Source organism: Mytilus edulis, chromosome 4 (assembly GCF_963676685.1).
Source record: "Mytilus edulis chromosome 4, xbMytEdul2.2, whole genome shotgun sequence".
NCBI lineage: Eukaryota > Metazoa > Mollusca > Bivalvia > Mytilida > Mytilidae > Mytilus > Mytilus edulis.
Window position 1 is genome coordinate 45,118,666 of NC_092347.1, and position 21,813 is coordinate 45,140,478.

A 21,813-nucleotide genomic window follows, 5' to 3' on the forward strand; every position below is an offset into this window, starting at 1 on the left:
TCTGTATGAGAAATTAATTTCTTTGCTAGCTGATCAAGGCTTTGTTTTATTGATGTGCAGATAATATATATTTCATGATTCATTCTTGAACCATTCACTTAAAAAAGGAGTGGTTTGAAAACCCTAATTTCATATACTGTAAATTCAGAAATTATTGCGCATATTTATTATTGGGATTTTATCATTTTAAACTAAAATAGATTTTAATTTTTGAAATTAATATTCAGAAAAATCCTGTTTATCTACTCTGCTGTGGTAGTATTCTTTACTGTTAACAAGCAACTGGAAGTTGTATTTGACTTGTACACAAATTGTTTATGACATCAAGGAAATACAAGTTTTAATCATCAAAATAGGGAAGACGGTGCCATTATGAACATCAGGACCAAAGCAGCTTTTTACTTATTACTTTAATTACTAGAATACTTGCTGTGCTCAATTTGGTTTTTTTTACTACTGTTCTGCTTTTGCTGTTAAAACCATTTGAGATTGGCAACAAACACAAAAACTTCATAATAGTAAATGATTGCTTTATTGAAAAGGCAACTAAAAATTTAATTTATACGTAGCATATATATACCATCAGAAATACTCATTAAACATCACTCCCAAATCTTTAATAGAAAACATAATCCTAACACATATTATACCCTTAAAGCAACAATAAATATAATTCTCATTTTTGACTGAAGCATAAAATATGACACTTATAAGTATTGATTGAGTTTTTGCCCATGAAATAGTCTGACATCAAAACAACGGAAAAGTGTAAGCGGAACAGAACTGACAAACCTGATTCGTAAAACCAGGTCAATATTAGCTTCAATGCAAAGTACATAAACACTATACTAATACTATATCTATCTGGAAATTTTTTGTCCTATGCTAGTACTATCCTGACCATATTTCACAAATACTTAAAACCCCTTTCCCACCCCTAGTGATAAAAGGGTTGTGTTTTTTCTTCTCTTGTCATATTTATTGACCAATTTATCATTTTGTATACTATATTGTGTTGCTCTTGTTGCATACAATGTGTGCCTTTAAGTAAACTAGTAATAATAATAAACTGTTATAAACTTAATTAACATGAACTAAAACAAGAATGTGTCCAAAGTACACGGATGCCCCACTCGCACTATCATTTTCCATGTTCAATGGATCATGAAATTGGGTAAATAATCTAATTTGGCTTTAAAATTAGAAAGATGATGTCATAAGTAACATGTGTACTAAATTTCAAGTTGATTGGACTTCAGCTTCATCAAAAACTACCTTGACCAAAAACTTTAACCTGAAACTTGCACTTTCATTTTCTATGTTCAGAGGACCTTGAAATTTGGGGTCAAAAGTCAAGTTTGGTCTTAAAATTAGAAAGATCATATCATAAGCAACCAGTGTACTAAGTTTCAAGTTGATTGGACTTCAGCTTCATCAAAAACTACCTTGACCAAAAACTTTAACCTGAAGCGGGACAGACGGACGAACAGACAGACAGACGAACGGACGCACAGACCAGAAAACATAATGCCCCTTTACTATCGTAGGTGGGGCATAAAAAATATTGTACTAAAATTTTCCATAATAAAAACATATTCAATATGTCAAGTATTTTTGATTTCATAGTAAAAAAAATTAATATCAAAGTTAAAATAATTAACCTTGAAATTAACGTAACATAACATATTACTTCATACAAGAAAACTAGATACCTAGTTCTACATATTTAAAAGAAAACAGATATATAATATAAAATTCATCACAATCACTGAAAACAGATATATTTGGATGAGACATTGCTGATACATGTATAAACCTTTGATATAAATTTCATAAATGTGGAAACTAAATGAGGTTGGAAGTTCAGATTAAATAAATGTTTCGTTTTAAGAATACCTGATTTCTACTTAAAGATACAAAACATGCGACATTGACAATGAAACAAGGGACATTTATTCACTCACAGTTTCTCACATATTTATAGATTATCGTTGATCATCTCAACGAGATTGCTTTTCTCGCTTGAGCTGGTACAGCGAAAGTGAGAAAAGCAATCGAGTTGAGATGACCAATGATAATCTGTTTATCGCTATTTTACCTGTGACGACGTTGTCAATTTCATGTCAATTTCGTTAGCAACGCCACGTGGTCTCCTTAGTTTCTAGCGATAATTTTTCCATCTCAAGCGAGAAGCATGATATGAAAATTATCACAAAAGAAGATCAAAGGAAAAATGCACAAAATAGCGATAACAAAGTTTACAACAACAAAAAAACATCACAACAAAATAGTTAGAATATATACAATAAATGATGTTTAAAAAAATAGTCAACAGGTTACAATTGATTAAAAACTTAAAGTTTACAATAAAATACAATTAAATAAGTAAGAGAAAAATTAGCAAGAGGAACTTTTAAGAAAAAAAAACAATAAAAAAGATGTTACACACAAACCTAATTTGAGAAATAGAATTTACAATGAACTAGTTAAATATACAACAGTGCAATGAGCACATTATATGCCTGTCATTTATAACATTCCATAATGCCTATATTTCATATCAGAAATTTATAAAAAAAAAAAAAAAAAGCTTAAGGGAGCTCACATCAATAGAAATAAAGCAGTCATCAAAGTTCCATGAAACTGCTCAAAGCACTTATGAATTCTTGTCCAAAAACAGGAAAATCCCCCTTTTTTTTAACAAAAAAATCCCCATAGCTAGGAAAAGTAAAATCTAAAATTTCTATCAAACGAAAGGTAGCTCATTTCAATAGAAATAAATAATTCATCAAAGTTTCATGAAAACCACTTAAAGCATTAGCCAAAGGCGTGGCAAGAAGAAAATGGACGCAGGGTAAACCCGGCCAGTATACAACTTCAATAAAATAATTACTATCACATGCCAAAAAAAAGCTTCTTTTCATTATTCAGGTTCTCTATTTTAACAGTAAACTAAGGAAAATAACTTTCCTTTCCTCAGACTCAAGAGCCTGGTATAATATTAAACCCATTGCAATGATGATAGTGTTAAGGATCAATTCATAAAATAAATTTGTTGTGACTTCCTGGAATTCTAATGATAAATCTTTTTGCTGGAGTATTGGAACAATGATCTAGATTTTCTGGAGCTGGTTTATTAAACTGTTCAATTACATCTACCAATAAAGTCAGATACTGAAAAAAATAAAATACCATCTATTAGATTATTTTGTGTCAGATTTAACAGTGTCATTTAAAATCTATTCAATACATCTCTGATTTCTGCAAACAAAAAATAGTATCCAGAATTAGAAGTCTTAATATTATACCTATTATTCCTATATACATGATTATACAACTATTGTTTCTGTGAATCCATATATTTTCTTATTTTGTCTGTGCATTCTCTACATTTTCTTATTTTGTCTGTGCACTCTCTACAGTGTTCTAGGATTCCCATTAATACCCGTTACCCGGGGTAAGTGGATTAGGACAACGGGTAAGTCATTTTTTAGCCTTTGTCACCCGGTGGTACATTGTAAGTCAATTTTCAAGTTCGGGGAAGCCGAAAAACTCTTGAAATTTCCCGGTCCTCTTCAATTTTCCCATATCTGCTTTTTATTTTTATTAAATCACGAGAAAAAACTTTGATAAAAGATCGAAGATTTTGTCGATGTCTATCGGCGCTTTTATTCAAGCACTCGTTTACTAGGTGTAATCAAGCGCAAAAGAGACCACATTCTTCTCCTATCATTCTAAAAGTCGGTCACGGTGTCGGTAAAATCGGAAAATCCGGATTGATAACTGGTGCTTAAATCGGGACATAAACGATTTTTTTTCTTGTCATCGGAGGAAAATAAACTTACAGTTGCATTTATTATAGCTCTTAATAAATGACATAGTAATAACTATAACATATTTGTCAAATTTAGTAAGAAATCGTTTTTTTTTGCGCCGTCCGCATTGGTTGGCGGATTTAACTTTTAGATGTGGGTAAGTAATTTTTTTATTGATCTTACCCGTGGTAAGTCAAGGTGCCAAAAAAATCCTAGAACACTGTCTCTACATTTTCTTCAGTTGACATTCTGATATTTGATATCTTATTTCAAATCAATCAAACTACTGAACCTCATAAATTTTTTTGTTAAATCATTGGACAAATAACATAAATTTTAATAATTCTGATATTATACATATTATAAAAGTGCTGAGGGTGTTAAAATATTTTTGATATTATTTGTCACTTGTTGAATATGTTTGCCTAATATAGTTGACAACCTGTTGAAAGTTTTAATTGGACTAATTGTTCAAAGCACAAAGCCATGTACACTATTTCAACAAGTTAAGATTTGATGGCAATCCAATTTTAGGTGACTTGTGTTTTAGCTGGTATCAAGTTATATGTCAATCAATGGGGATATATCAATTAAGGCAAACAAATGTGTAAAGTATGAAAGGGATGACTTGAAATTAACCTGACAACAAGATCTTCAAAAACTTCATGGACTTCTTTTATTGTGCTTCTTCAACAATTCACATATGTTCACTTACACCAGATCTTGCAAGTCCACTTGTCAGGTACTTTCATGAATTCATGGTATGCACCTTACTTCCAGCTTTAACTTTCCATCATATAATATATCACTGTAATTAAAAAGTGTGTAATAAATGTATAATTTAAAGAAGATCCTAAATCTACAAAACTGTACACAACTTATTTTTGTAGACTATTACTTTTGAAACTTTTGTGAGTTTAAGAAAGAAAGAAAAAGGCACATATGTTGTCTGTCAGAGGTAAAGCAGGGAAGAAAAAGCCAGTCTTACTAGGTAATTTGATATTGCTCAACCCAAGGCATTTAATTGGAATGAAAATTGTCAGGATTAACTAAAATTGGGGTCTTTCCTAACAGAAATCAATAGCATTTTGGTTGAAAATCACAAGAATAAATTACTGCTAAGTCAGCTGGAAAGGGCTTTACACAAAATCTACTATCCCTGAAAAATAAGTTGGTTTACATATATGATGTTAAGTTGTTACCATCAATAAACATACAACTTTCAGAAAACTATTAAACATTACGATTTTCTTTAAAAATTTAAGATATGCAGTTATTTATTTATAAATAAACACAAAAAAATAAGAGAAATAAGTTTCATTTTAGTTTTGTTGTGATTGGTGGTTTCTTCCATTAATCATACACACACCCAACAGCTCCCAATGGTAGTGGAAGACACAAAAGCATGGTATCCAAAGTACTGGTATTAAAGACTATACCTAATCACATGCCGGTCAATGGACAATAAACTGAAATCTTTGTCGTAAGTGGATCAATGTCACATTTCCTAGTCAGGCTTGTTTTTTTCTTCACTATTTCATCTCTGACAGACAAAATGTAAGCATAAACCACATGGTGTGTCTTAACTTCTTCCCAGTACTGTGTGTTGATTAAAGCTGAAATCATCCAGCATGCACTCATGTCAAGTGAAACTGAAAATTCTTCAAGCCTAGAATAAAGTTGGGAATACAGGTGTATGTTGCAGAATAACATTTTATATACTCTATATATATAATTCATACTAGGATTTTTAAGTTGCCACAAACCAAAATCACAATTGAATGTGACCAGTATTTTAAGTTTCCTCACTTGTCATGCTTGTGTTAAATTATAATAAAATTGAAAAAAAGATTTTTTCAAATGGTGCATTATTAACAAGAAACACAAAATAAATCTGAATTTTTAGGTAAATAAGGGTAATAACTCTTAAAACAGTAAATGTCAAAATTAACTTGATCTGTCATTCATGAACCAACTTGCATTGTGTTCTTAAAGAACTTAAAAACAAATTTGGCAAGAGATTTAAAAAAAACTTTCAAGGTGGTCGTGGATAATTATATAAGGGGCATATTTAGTCATAACTCTTGAACAATAAACATCAAAGCTATCATAATCAAACTTGACCAGTATAAAGTATTATCCAAGATGTTTAAATTTCATCAGATTTGGTCAAGGGATACTGTAATCATCATCATAAAACTAAAATTTTTAATGGTGGACAGACAGCATACTGACAATCATGTGCATCAATAAATGCCCCATCTTTTCAAGATAAGGGGTATGATAATAATTGCGTGTCAGGAACATTTCAATACTTGCTAGCATTTTTAGTAGTAAGATATTTTGTGAAAGGTGTAAAGTCTTTTACAATATATACTTTTTTAAAACCTATCTGATTTGATCATGTTGATAATGTCGATGTGATAAACAGTTCCGAGAATCCAGAGGTTTTCTGATGTTAAGCTTTATGTCTGTCCTTGCCCATCAAATTTCTCCATGCATTTTCAACAGTTCCTTTATTTTTCGTCAGTTAATAATAATTATATATTCTGCCAATATAAATGAGAAGGTTGACCTGAAATGTATGATAAAGATTTCAATTTATACAAATTAGTTTCAAGATCTCTCCTAAAAGATGTAGTGGAACTAATGTATGAACACAATGTTTTCATAAAATTTGAATGAGTAAATTTTCCTTTGAGGTAAATTTTAAGCTTGAAACAAGTAAAGGTTAGGTATGCTTTTTTCCATTAGGTATTAGGGATGATCAATTTAAACATACTTGGTGTTCATGGGAGGCCATTATAAAATGGGGGTATCCACCAATATATAGTGAAAAATAAATATTTTCATTTATATTTTCACCATGTTCACTCATTTACATCTTTTATCGTACTTAGACTCTATCATAAAGCAGATTTTAAAGTGCCTTTCCTGAATTTCATGTGTTTCGAGTAAACAGCCTTTTTGTATTTGAGTTTGGTGGAAATTAACTCTCAATTAATACTAGAAAAGATCAAATTTTGTAAATCACATGTACAAATGTAGGATATAAATGACATCAAATCTAAAATACATGTTTGTAGTGTAAAAAAATCTTTGTTTTATCATATTTAATATATATTGGACATAATAAACAAACCTGGTTAAATAAATGTCTTTTACATCTATTCTTTCATTTATTTTGTTTTATACATATGTTATATATTTAGATATATATTATATGTATATGTGTAATTCAGTTTATATGTTTTACGGAACTGTACAAGTGATGTCCGGAAACGCCTTTTTGTTTTACTCTCTCTTATTAAAATGTCGTTAACGTAAGATGTGTTTTTGTTCATGAGCTAGTCGCAACCCCAACACTAGTATTAATAAGACGAGGCGATATCGTTACATGGTGGAGTGACCCTAAAAAGATTATTAGGAGACTTTTAACAATTTTATGAGAATATTTGCTGTTTTTAAAAGACATTTTAATTATTTTTGAAAATGTGACTCCCGTTGATAATACATGTAGACCCCATACACAAGGACGACACACGTGGTTGATTCGTCAATATGGATACATTATGAGAGCATTAGACTAGTGAATTATTCGAACAAATATTTATTTTAAAACTATATATCCAAACAAACATAGAGACATTTATTTTAATACATTGAATCGTCATTTATACATAGTAGATGATTCTTCCCCGTGTCAGAAAACATCATGGACGTCCGTGGGTATATTCAAATATATATGGTCTTGTATAGACGGAATAAATTGGAATAATATGAGATTGCAAAAATAAAGATTAATTATAGTATGCATTGCCTGTATTTATTTTCATTTATGTAGAATGTGAGATTTATCTCATTTCTGCTCGTCTACTTACAGCTGAGCGTACAGTATGTGAGATTTTTCTCATTACTGATTTTTCCGTGTGATATATATATATATATAAAACATTGTATTTTTATTGGGTAAATGTCGGAATCTGACAACGAGTCTGTATTTACAGACGATTTTCTATTATATAACCAAATAACAGACGACATAGAACCCGATATTGGCTATTTATTGCAACCAGCGGCTTCTCCACTACAGTTAAATACTTCGTTTAGTCTGCCAAATGTAAAGACACCAATTACCCCTGCCTGGACACAATTTGATAAATTTCAAACCTCAGATTTTACCGATTCTAGTACGCCAAATACCGTAGTTTCTTCAACACTTGACGACGAAGTTCAACCTCCCATATCAAATTTCAAACATAATTCTTTTCACAAAATGGAAAAGTTAGCAAATTGCCGTAAATTTGGGGGATACCCACATGAAAATGCATTTCAGTTTTTGAGTGAGTTTGAGTCTTATGCCGTGTTACATCATATATTACCTGAAGAAGATGCTAGAAAAATTGCCGCTTTTCATTTGCACCTTTGTGGTCCAGCTCTTACTTGGTTCAATACTCTTCCAGCCGACAATAAGCATGTATGGCAAACATTTGAACAGGTGTACAAGAAGCAATATATTGATGTTGATTTTCGAAGTCCAACTATACTTCTTGAAGGTGAAATATTTGAAACATTAAAGCTTTCAAAAGGGCAATCAATTGACGATTTTTACGCTCAACTCCTTGAAAAAGCAGCAATTTTGCACAAAAGTGATCACGAAATACTGATTAAATTTATAAAGGGTTTGCCTGATCAACTCGCCTTTTTTGTTCGGGCAGGTCACCATAGTGATAGCGCAAATTGCCTAGCAGCTGCCAAAATGGGCGAAGCTTACGGTTATCGAAAGGACGAAGCCCCACTTGTAGCTGCTGTTACTAAATCTGCCAATAACACACCTGCTGCGGTGAAAGATTTAAACAATTTCAAAACCGATGTAGTTAGTGAATTACAAGGACAAATAAACAGTCTAACCCAAGCCGTGTCAAAACTTGCCACAAACTTTTCACAGCAACTAGATAATTCTTGTGATGTAAAAGAAAACGATCGGTTTTCTCGTCTACGAAATCGAGATCGTCAAGTATATCAATATGACCGTGGACTGTGCCGTAAATGTCAAGCGCCAGGACACTTTGCACGTGCCTGCAATTGGAATGAACAGGGTAATATAGATTCCTCATTTATTTGTCATATTTGTGGCCAAACGGGCCATAAGAGTCCACAGTGTGTAAACTATTCGGGAAACCGGCGGAACCCGGGGTTCACAGGGCAGGACCCCCGGGGCGGCGACTAGATAAAATTTCTGTACACGAGTCTGCCCATGTTATTAATAACATTTCTGATAAAACTGTAAATTATTCAGAATCAACTGAATGTACAAGTGACGACGATTCAACATTTGTTTGTAAATTTTTGTATATGCCTGTGCGAATTGCAAATCAGGAAATTTCAGCATTAATTGATACAGGTAGCTCAATAAATGTCATGTCTTCGCAACTTTTTAATTCAATACCCGATTCCATGAAGTCCGAGTTTAGTGCTACGAGTGACAAAATTACTTTAGCGAATAATCAAACAGTGCAAATTTATGGAACTGCTAAGGTTAAGATTTCTGTGCCCCAAGGCAAGCACTGGATTCCTGTATATATTTTAGCGCAAACATCGCATCCTTTAATTTTAGGAACGCATTATTTGTATTCCAAGAATATCGTTCTTGACTTTAGTGATTGTTGCATAAAATCTAAACAGTTCAAAGTTCTAACTCAAAGTCCTGCTTCTTTACCTCCGAATTCAGAAGTCCTTATTTGGGGACACGTAAATGGAAAAGTGCAATATGGAATGCAAGGTATATGTACTTCTAAAATATCTAAAGACCGCGGAGTCCTAATATCAAAAGCTGTTGTGACAGTAAATCGAGAGAAACAAGTCCCGATTAAAATATTGAATTTTACTAATGAAATTGTACATTTGAATAAAGGACAGATTTTAGCGGAGCTTGAACCATTTTCTAAGGATCATGTATGTATGCCTTTGAGTGAAAATAATGACACTCATTTTGTTCAAAATATTCAATTGTCGACTGAACCGGTGATTAAAGATACTGAGATCGACTCTAAATTTATTTCTTATTTTAATATTCCCGAATACTTAACTGAAGTACAGAAATCGACATTGATTGAATTTTTACATTCTAATAAAGAATTATTTGTAACCGAGGAAAACCCTGACTTAGGCTTTACCAATGTTGTTCAACACCAAATATGTTTGAAGCCCGACTTTAAACCGAAACACCAACGTTCATATCGTTTAACTCCTGAAAAGAAGGATATTCTAAGACATCATTTAGATGAACTTTTGAGACAAGGTGTAATTGCACCGGTAGACGAAACAGAAGATGTCCCTATTACAAGTCCGGTTGTACTTGTGTCGAAAAGAACGTACACAAAAGGCAAAACAAATGCTTCATCGAAAGAGACTAGTTTGTCAAAATTTCGTTTCTGTTGTGACTTTAGGTATTTAAATTCCATGACTCAGCACTTTTCGTATTCAATCCCAGATTTACAAGATCTCACTGAATCGTTTTCTACAAAAACACCGAATTTTCTGACATCAATAGACTTATCGTCTGGATTTTTTCAGCTACCGATTTCAAAAGACAGTCAACGTTACACAGCCTTTAATACATGTTTTGGTACTTTTAAATTTTTAAGATTACCGATGGGACTGAGCTCATCTCCAGCATCTTTTCAACTGTTGATGGATAAAGTACTTAAAGGATTAACTTTTAAATCATGTTTGTGCTATCTTGATGATATCCTTATTGCATCCGAAACATTCGATCAGCATATTGAAGATTTACGGAACGTTTTTCAAAGACTTTCGAATGCTGGTTTAAAGCTGGGACCCAAAAAGTGTACTTTTGCTCAGAACTCTTGCATATACTTAGGTCATAAAATTTCAAATAAAGGAATTGAGCCACCACCGGACCGTGTTCAGGCCATCGTTGATTATCCTATACCAAAAAATGTGAAAGAGTTACGCCGCCTTGTTGGTTTATTTAATTGGTTTCGGAAATACATCAAAAATTTCAGTGCTGAAATGGAACCTCTGACGAGACTTTTAAAGAAATATGAACGTTTTAGCTGGACCGATGAACAACAACGTGCATTTCAGAATGTTAAATCACTCCTGCTAGATTCTCCTATTCTAGCCTTTCCAAACTTCAATTTACCATTTAGACTTGCTGTAGACTCTTGTTGTAAGGGGATTGGTTACGTGCTATATCAGAAAATGAGCGAAACTGATGAAATTCGTGTTATACGATTCGGATCTAAAGCACTTAGTAAATGGCAGAAATCATATGGCCCAACAAAGCTAGAATTACTTGGCATGGTTACCGCCGTTTTAGAATGTTCATCATACCTACGTACACAGCCGTTTGTTATAGAATGCGACCACCAAGCGTTGAAACCGCTATTTAGCAACCAACTGAAAGGCGCCATTTATGAGCGATGGATTGCTATTTTGCAGCAATATAATTTTGAAATTCAATACAAACCTGCGAGGGAAATGCAGGTTCCGGATGCTTTGTCACGATGCACGCAAGAGACTAATAACGCCTTTGAAAGTCCAGACGAGCAAGATCCGTACTTCCCATATGAACCGGAAAATACAGGTCAAATAATTGTTCCAGGAGGTATTCAATTGACCACTTTATTACATGACTCGGATACTAGCGACAGTAAAAATTTACAATTGAACAATATGTGTCTGCCTGCGCCAGTTCCGATGTACACCGTCGATAATAGTGTTCCACGCAAAAATGTATTGTTACAGGCACAAAATGAATATGATGCCGACACTGAAGACATTGATCAACAGTTTGCACGTGTAGCAAAGAAACGTAAACCGCGAAAAACGATACAACTTTACCCACAAAAGAAATATAACGTAGTGAAAAAATCAGAACCTTTGAATAAACTGACCGATTGTGACTCAAAGCATACTCAAATATCGATTTCTGATCAGTTGAACCAGTTTGAAAAAGTTTATCAACAAATCACTCAGTCGACTAATTTACCAAAATCGGATCAAATATTTGATCATAGTACTGATAGTGCTACTTCTCAATGTGATGCAACATTTTTCAATCAAAGCACTGAAAATTCTCAAAATGAAGAGCCAGACAAAATATTTAATCAAAGCACTGCAAGTGATAATGTAAAGGATTCGGACAAAATATTTGAGCAAACTACTGACGTTAATGAAACGCAGGTTGCTTATACCAGTGAAAATGAAATTACGAACAATTATACCAACAAACGAGACTCTGATACTGGTATTGATAGTGATCCAAATGTAAATATTTTGAAATCGAATGACATTTTTCGGGAAAAGGGATTTAGTACAGAGTCGATACATGAATTGCAGCGCAATGACACAAACTGCAGACCTTTAATTCAGTATCTTGAAAGAAACGAACTACCAAAGCTGCAGAAAGAAGCGCGTAGAATTCTTTTATTAATACCAAATTTTCACTTGATCAATGGAATATTATTTCATACACGAAATAGGAAATCAGTGCGTGCAAAAACAATGAATAATTTTCAGCTAGTTGTCCCGGAAATTTCATTGAAAACAATAATTGCATTACATCATGATTCGACATTAGGTGGACATTGTGGTATACAAAATACTCTTGATTTAATCCAAGAACAGTACTATTTTCCGAATTTGAGTGAAAAAGTAACTGATTATATTCGTTCATGCCATGAATGTCAAAGCAGGAAAAATACCACTCTAAAAACAAAAGCGTCCATTACGTCATTTCCTACGCCGTGTGCACCATTTGAAGTTTGGGAAATGGACCTTCAATATGGACCCGTCCCTGTCTCTCGAAGTGGCAATTCTTACATTTTTACTGCAATTGACTTATTTAGTAAATACATGTTTGCAGAGCCGATACCTAACACAGATCCGTTAACAGTCGGAAATGCTCTTTTTAGATTAGTCACGCAATTTGGAGTTTGTCGAACTATCGTTAGTGATCAAGGATCGGAATTTATTGGTAAATGTTTCCGAGAAGTTTGTCGTTTATTGGATATTATTCAGGAATATTCCCCTAGCTTCGCTCATCATTGTTTGGGAGCATGTGAGAGACCACACAGAACTTTATCGGAAAGACTAACACCGTTTATTGTAAAAGGAAAACCATGGGAGGACGTATTACCGGGAATAGTATTTTCGATGAACAATACGCCAAACCAAAGTGTTGGATTTTCGCCTTTTGAAATAGTGTTTGGGAAAAGACCCCAATTTCCGTTGTCTCTACATATTAAGGACACCGACTTTTCGTCTGTACCTAAAGATTGCCATACGTATCTGAAACAACAATGTGAAAAATTAAACATTATACGTACTGAAGTCGAGAAAAATGCTATCAATTCAAAAGTTAAAATGATGGACCGAGTAAATAAGGACAAAATATCAAATATTTCATTTAATGAAAACGACTATGTTTATTTGTTGAAAGAGCCAACCGGGTCAGGACAAAAATTTAAGAATAAATTTGCCGGTCCATATGTGATTTCTGCAGTAAATAGCCCTCATATGTACACCCTGAAGGACCCACACACGAACAAAATTTTATCAAAGCCAGTGCATATCAATAGACTGAAATCTGCGTATGTGAGAAAACCAAATCCGTCAAAATATTTTATGGACCCTGTTCATACGAAACTAGACGATGTTGAAGTGCAAGATTATACATCTATGGATGAGGATAATACGCCTGTTAAGGACAACCAGAACACCAATTATGACAATTTATCTGAAAATACTCCCGATTCTGATAATACAAGCAAATCAGACAATATTTTGATTGTTGAAAATAGTACAGCCATGTCTCGCCCAAAGCGCACTAAGAAATTACCCGCTAGGTTCAAAGATAATAATTTCATTCATTTTAGTGAGGTTGACGTATCTAGCGAATCAACGTCTGCAAGTCAGTTAAAAGTGAAAAGATTTCTAGCGCACAAAATTATGAATGGAAAAAGAGCGTATCTTGCTCATATAGTTGGTGAACCAGCCCAACACGCTATGTGGCTTCAAGAACATCAGCTTGGACCGAAAGCAAAGGCCAAATTAAAATCTCGACCTCCGCCAAAAATTTAAACATTTTTATTGTCATATCATCATCTTTATTTAATTAGCGTCCACCATTTATATACTCGTTAGATTTATCTCATGAGTACATGCGCGATACAACTGTATATATATATCTTCACAAGTAGACTATTTGTCTGTGAGAGTTTTCTCATGACTACATGCGCAATACAACTGTATATATTCACAAGTTGCTATTTGTCTGTGAGATTGATCTCATGACAATTTAATGAAGTAGCTATGTACAACGTAACATTTATCGAAATTTGGAACATCGACTCATGATATTAATAATTTGTCAAGGATCTGTGTTTGCCGTCTGTATTTTATTCTTTCGCAAACTTACTTGTGAGATTTATCTCATAGTAAGATATCCGTTATACTGAATATCCGTAAACATGGTAAATGAAGACCAAGAGGCAAAAGAAAAGAGAATTGTGAACATTTATTGTGTGTTCCCTATTATATTTTGTATTATTATGCATTGATGTTTTATTATATCATTCCGGCATCACTTACATATATGATTATTGCAATATTTTGTATTGATTATTGATAACATGAATAATTTTGTTTGATAAACATGTTTTTTTTTTGTAATGAAGCTTTTATTAGAATTTAAAGGCAGTTAGCCTAAATTACTTTTGAAAGGCAAATTCATTGACTTTAGAACATGTAATTAAAAGAAAGTTTTTTTTGTGTTTTTTTTTTCATTTTGAATATAGGATTTTGCGTATCGTATAAAACTTTTGTTTGTAATTTCGAAAGTTGCAAGGATTAGTTAAAGACTTCATCGTATTGTCAAAACTTTATAAAGAAAACTACACTTTATTTTAAGAAATGAACATTGTTTTTTCTGTAGTGCGAATTGTTAATGAAATAAGTTTAATACCCCCAAAACATGGAAATTGGAATAGTAAGGCATAGATAACCAAAGAGATTGTATGAATACCTGTCAGTGACTTTAATATGTTAATCACGAATAACCTGAGTAGTATTGCTGTGAATAGTATGGTTCACGAGAAATTCAGAGTGCATGAGAGTTTTATGATCTGGTCTTATATTGTATTTTTGTGTGAAGACTCTTTGAAAGTGTGCATATTTTATCACGTTTAGCATTTATCTACAAAATAAGAGTAAGGTCTCTGGTGATTTCATAGTAATTTATATCATATGATATTAACTGTCACGTTTATGACGAACAAGATATTTTCTATACATGTAGTACTCTGCAATTTGTTACAAGATGCTTATTCCACAAAGTTATCCATACCAGTTACTTGTTTGTTTTTATATATTGAAAGTTGAGAGAATTTTGAATATTATGAAAGTTAGAAAGATATATTGGTATTATTGCTCATGTATTTTATTTGATTATGGTATGAATTCCACATATGCAAAAATTCATTGGGAATTTTCTTTCTGCCGGGGGATGTTATATATTTAGATATATATTATATGTATATGTGTAATTCAGTTTATATGTTTTACGGAACTGTACAAGTGATGTCCGGAAACGCCTTTTTGTTTTACTCTCTCTTATTAAAATGTCGTTAACGTAAGATGTGTTTTTGTTCATGAGCTAGTCGCAACCCCAACACTAGTATTAATAAGACGAGGCGATATCGTTACACATAAATCAGGTAATTTAGAATTGTTTTACATTGTTTTGTATTTCAGGGCCTTTTTAAGTTAACTATGCATGGCATGGGTTTTGTTCATTGTTGAAGGCATTACACATATGTTCAGTGTCTGTCTATTTTGTGATTGTTTCAGATAAGGGTGAAGGTTGGTACCTATCAAAACGTTCAATCCAGCTGCATTTGTTTGCACCTTTACTAGTCAGGAACATGATGTTTAGTGGTTGCCATTTGTTGATGAGGTTCATAAGTCTTTCTCGATTTTTATATAGATTAGACTGTTGGTTTTTCTATTTGAATGGTTTCACACTTGTCATTTTTGGGGCCCTTTATAGCTTGCTGTTTGGTGTAAGCCAAGGCTCCATGTTGAAGTTATAGTACTTTGACCTATAATGATTTACTTTTAAAAATAGTGACTTGGATGGAGAGTTGTTTAATTGGTATTCATATAACATCTTCTTATATATCTAGTGACCCATACAAATGTAGTTGTTAACTTTTATACCATTCACTGAATGTTACTGTCAAGTTTTTCATCAGTCAAATGTATGAATGGTAACAGAACTATATATTTTTTGTTCAATGAACATGATTACTGTAACTTACTCATATCACTCATTCAATGTTTTACAAGTCCCTGTCATTTAACATGTTAGTGATGTTTTATATAATAACATAAAAATCAGATTTTTTAAATGGTTGTCAAACTATTATCGATCAGACCACAAGTTTTCTCTAAAGTTCACATTAGTTTACATTTTTCATGTTGGTACAATGCTGTTATAGCCAACCAAATGGTACATGTATAACAAGTTTTTCTCAATGCTGAAGGCAACATGTATACATGGTATATGGTTTAACATCCCTTTCATTTGAACTCATGTGGATAGTTGTCTCACTAGCAATCATCAACCACATCTCCTTATTTTAATATGGAAGGAAAGAAATTAACTATTAAGAATCATGATATTCATTGAAGGATGTAAAAAAGGGGGAGAAGATGCAAATATGGCAATCAAAAATAGACACAACAATTTTTAAAAAGACAAAGAAGAGTTATATCTGTGCCTGTATTGTTCACCTGAAGAATAAAATCACCAGTTTGCTAATTCAGACTTTTATATATTTTTTTGCAATTTACAGGTTTAGCTTTAAGCTCCTGTAACATGTATAACTTTCAGATAACAGCCAAAACTGAAAAAAAGAAGTAAAAAATCAACATACATGACATAGCGGACTATGCATTTTAAAAGACTTTTCTTATTGTTGAAGGCTGTACAGTGTTAGTGACCTATAGTTATTAGTTTCTATGTCATTTATTGTGGAGAGTTGTCTCATTGGTAATCACCGACATGCCAATTATTCTCTTTAAATTAATGTATATATTTAAAAAATGTTTTCAAAATAACAACAAAAAATGTGTGAATAAAAGTATAGTACAAGTTGATAAAGAGATTATATCGAAACAGGGGGTGTCACGGAATAGAAGTTCCTTCATATAAATGTAAGTTCCGAAAGGAAAAATATTCTGGAATATTATTTCCAGAGGAATAAAAATTACAGTATATGTTCCGAACGGAATAAATGGTATAGAATATGTGTTCCTACAGGTATAGATATTATGACATTGTTTATAACAAAGTTTCCAGTGGAACTTCAAATATAAGTTGACACCTGGACCAAATATTCACTAATTTTTTAGGATATATATTCATCTTGTTAGGTTGAACCTTTTTACATGTTCAATTTTCACCTGAGCTCCTATTTTTTCATGGAAAAAGCTAAAAAACTGGAAATTTATATTATTTCAGGGGCAATAACTCCAAAACAGGTTTATAGACTTTTCTCGAAATTTCAGTCAAAAATAATATACATATTGTCATGCTGATCCATTTTCCAACTCAGTAAACTTTTAACCTAGCTCCTAAACATATTGTGGTCACAGTTAAAAACTGATAAAAAGCATTATAAAGGGGACAAAAACTCCAAAATAGATTAACTGATTTTTTTATACAATTTTATCTTCTTCTCCACTAGCTATATATATATAACTCCCTATTACTCCTGATTAATGTACTTGTATTGCTTGTTAAAGTTTCATCCCTATAACTGTGGGATTTATATCTTTTAGAATAGGATAGATTTACATTGAAAATGTTTGGTTACCTACTATGTGTTCCAGAGATAATGGCCGCGCCCAATCATCAACATCGTGGTAGATCTAGCTAAGTTCCGAATGGAAATGAGTATTTTCCGAAAAAAAATTAAAAATTTACAAGTGTGGACACATATCGGTGTGGATAGTAAAATAGAGAGCACTTGAAGCAGAGCTGAGCATGTAACTATGGTTAGATGCCCAATGGTGGAAGGAGAAGCAGTACTTTATATAAAGAGAGCACCTGTTCTACATATGAAAATATGGTTCATCTATAAAGGGGGGTTAAAGATCAGTTATACTAGATTAGTAATTGTTAAATTTGTAAAAATTTGTAATAGTATGTTTGAGAGTGTCATTATCATTGAGTTTATATATTGGTTGTGCCCTCTTCAAATGTTCTACGAGCTATTTCTTTGTCTTTTACATATAGTTCAACTTGATGATCTTCTATGTGAAAGTGTGTGCAACGGTGAGTCCGATGATCTCGCCTTTTAAGACTGAGGTTATGTGTTATAATAGTCTCAGTTTCAGATAATAAGCAAAAAAGCAAAAACACAAATATCAAAAAAACAAAACCCGGTGTGTTGCGGGGGTCGACATAAGTATATCATTCAAAAACTTGACTGTTTACAAGTAACCATGGAGACAACAACTTGTCAGGCTCTGAAAATTTGTACTTGCTTAGAGAAAAACCTCCGATATACTGTCATTACTGACATAAAATGATATAAAATTAGCGTTCTGCTTTTCTGACGAAAATTTCCATACAGACAGCTGTCGCCGCGTCATCTTTTAATAGATCAGCTTGAGATTATTATTTAGGTTGAAACACTAAATGCTCATTTGATGAAAATGCTGGGAATAAAACTATTTTCCAAGGTCATTTCACCCACATAAATCCTTTCCTAAGATAAAGTAGTCCTAAACTTTGAAAAAGCCTTTAACAACTTATTCAGTTCTACCAGTGATTTCCCCCTAAAATAATTGTGTGAAGGTATTTCATGATTTGAGGAACAATATATGATGGAAAAAAATTGGGGGTCACCGATTTAGATTTGTCACTATAGCCACCTTGAATTTTGATTGGAAAATAAACATTGAAGACCTGTTGGTGACCTTCTGCTGTTGTCTGCTCTATGGTCGGGTTGTTGTCTCTTTGACATATTCCCCATTTCCATTCTCAATTTTATTTGTATGTGTCTGTCCCAAGTCAGGAGTCGTTTGTTTATGTGTTACATATTTATTTTCGTTCATTTTTTTATATATATAAATAAGGCCGTTAGTTTTCTCGTTTGAATTGTTTTACATTGTCATTTCGGGGCCTTTTATAGCTGACTATGCGGTATGGGCTTTGCTTATTGTTGAAGGCCGTAATGTGACCTATAGTTGTTAATTTCTGTGTCATTTAGGTCTCTTGTGGAGAGTTGTCTCATTGGCAATCATACCACATCTTCTCTCTTATAGTTGTTATTAATAAAGCATTTATACATATAGTATATGATGGTCATTAGTATTTCTATTGTATCCGGCATATTATATTAGGGAACAGTGCTTATCTTTTTACCTTCGAATAAATTATTGTGAACTTATCTAAGTAATTTTATCACACATTTTCCATAAGTAGGTGATTTCAGAGGGATGCGTATCTATATAAAAAATAATCATTTTCGATATTTTCTAATGCTTTTCAACTACGAGTTTTGATCGAATGCGGTCTCGGCTGTATATTTGGAAGTTCCATCAAACGTACCATCTTTATAATCTATACTCTACTCGGGACAATATTCCTCAATATTCATGCAATTACCCTATAATATAAGATCAACAATAATAAATCAAATAACGTGTTAGTCTCATGGTATATGGTTTTTAGGCCGCAGTTTTAATTTCCGGATGTAGGATAAATAAAATTATTGGCTTCAACATCGTTGTACCGTTTTACCCTATTAGAACAATATAACTCCATACCATATGCAAAACTTGTATCATTGCTGTGTTATTTTACTTGAATAAGATAACCCCATACCATATACTAGCATGGCTATAATACTGTGTTTCTCTATTTCAATAGAATAACCCCCTAACATGTGTTAACATGGTATACCATACCCTCTATTGAACAACGTAACCCCACTAACATAAGATCTATTTAATAGGATAACCTCAGTTGCATCGGGTGCATAAACAACCTAAACCTTATCCTCTGTATACAGTTCGAATCTAAAACTTGCTTCATGAAGAAGGTGACTACAATGGTTTTTATAACTTTCAGGTTTCGGCTATGATTTACAATTTGTTGTTTCGATATTATTGCTTAAATATGAATATAATGCAACACTTCGCTTATGAACGATTCAAGGAATATGAGAAGCAGAATAAAGGAAAACATTACCGAATGTTATCTGTCAATTTTAGTAATGGATGTTGTGTCATATAATTTGAGATTTTTTAGCCTAAGAAGTATTTTTTCATCTTTTTCTTTTGCTCCGTGTTCTTGGCTTTGTGTTCAGTACTAAAATTTGAATTGTGATATCAATGGTGATACTTTTGTGTCATTTGAGTTACTGAAGGGTCAGTGGTGTTACTATATAAAAATGCGATTTTTAAAATATTTTATTCATTAAAGCAAGTGTTTTCAGGTCGAATACGAAGGATTAGGTATATTATTATCATTTAATCTCATACATTTTACATATATTCAGTTTGAATGTATATTTTTAGTATTTACAACGGTCATAATTAGGACAGCCAACTTTTTTACGACAATGTTTTCTGAAACAGTTTCATTGGAACAGTTGTTTGATGTTCAACAATAATATGTCGTACCTAAATGTATGTTTTAAATTGGCAACACCATTGACACGATTCTATCAAAGGATGACCTTAAATTGTTAAAATTGAAGGAAGTCTTCATTTTCCCCCATTGCATATCTCTGAATATCGTTGCTACCATACTATAGAATAGATGGCCACATTCAAATGTTTTAAACAATGACATCATTTTTCAAAATATTACCTCGTCGAAATTTGCACTTTTTTTTTATATAATAAACCATATATAGTCGCAATAACTGTTGGTAAAAACAAGCTTCCATCAGGTTACTTCCCTTATTATAAACTTTCATATGCAAATATTACTTTAAAAAGTACGCAATAGAGATCAAAAAGAGCAGAGAAAAAACAACATGTATTTCATATTTGTTAAGAAATAGTGTTAGATTTGTCATTTTTAGATTCATTCCTAAATGTAATACATCTTTATGACAAGTGACGGAACCACCTATGTAATTAGCAAGATAGAACTTTAGTGTATAACTCATTAATTATGTCAACAAAAGTGTGCATAAATTAAAATGTCTTGTCAAAATTAGGTAAAATAAAGGGTTGACAACTGAATGATATCATTGAAGTTAACCATAAAAAAAGTCCTAACTTAACGTAATTATAAAAAGAAAGAGAAAAATACAATTATAGAAGAAAGAAGTTGTCCTGTGTATTAACACAAAACATCTAAGTGTCCATTCGAAAATAAAAACCTTATGGAGCCTTTCTCATAATTTGTAATTAGCATTTGTTTTGTCTCTCTGGCATTTCCAGTTGTACTAGGGCCTTCTGTGAATTGCCGTCAAGATGGTAGTTCCGAGCTAGCCCTTTTCGGGGCTAAGAAAGCTCCGGAATCCTTGACGACCTGATGGTTTTGGCTGATTAGAACGTGGATTAGATATTGAGAAATTGTTACAGCTGTAACTAGTCAAGGCAAGTGCACTTCATAAATGCATAATTGTGCGTTTTCATAACGTTCCTTCATAGCTAATTTGCAGTTTAGCACCAACCATTCATTTTTTTGGAGTGCTCTTTTTCCTTCTGGTTCCCAATTTGTTTAAATTAATCTTCTTTTTTTTATGTTATTCTATAACATATACTTATTAGGAAAACAGTTTGTTTTTATACTCAGTTTAAAATTAGTTTTCCCCTTATTTGGAAGTAAACCTTTTTTCCACTTTCTGGAAAAAAAATATTATGTTTCAAAAATTTAACAATCAATTAAAATACTATGACCATTCACAAAAGACGAATGTTTGGTGGTTGAGAGCACTGA

General features: G+C 32.5%; 1 protein-coding gene and 1 long non-coding RNA gene across 6 annotated transcripts in view; one reads left to right on the plus strand and one right to left on the minus strand.

The window, feature by feature from the left end:
• Positions 1–2,269: 2,269 nt before the first annotated feature.
• Positions 2,270–17,780, minus strand: LOC139519757 (uncharacterized). 5 transcript variants are annotated; one of them, XR_011663676.1, is made up of 5 exons: positions 17,723–17,780; positions 6,193–6,390; positions 5,255–5,484; positions 4,531–4,623; positions 2,270–3,174 (listed from the first exon to the last, which is right to left on the minus strand). It is a non-coding gene; the product is annotated as an uncharacterized lncRNA (long non-coding RNA). The 5 variants fall into 5 exon arrangements; XR_011663677.1 differs by having other exon boundaries at positions 17,727–17,755; XR_011663678.1 differs by lacking the exon at positions 17,723–17,780 and adding an exon at positions 16,638–16,921.
• Positions 17,781–21,300: 3,520 nt separating this feature from the next.
• LOC139519758 (chitin synthase chs-2-like) overlaps positions 21,301–21,813 on the plus strand; it is a 42,089-nt gene continuing 41,576 nt past the window's right edge. Inside the window, exon 1 of the mRNA XM_071312008.1 lies at positions 21,301–21,474. The gene's annotated coding sequence lies outside the window, so the exon portion shown is untranslated. The remainder of the gene's footprint in view (positions 21,475–21,813) is intronic.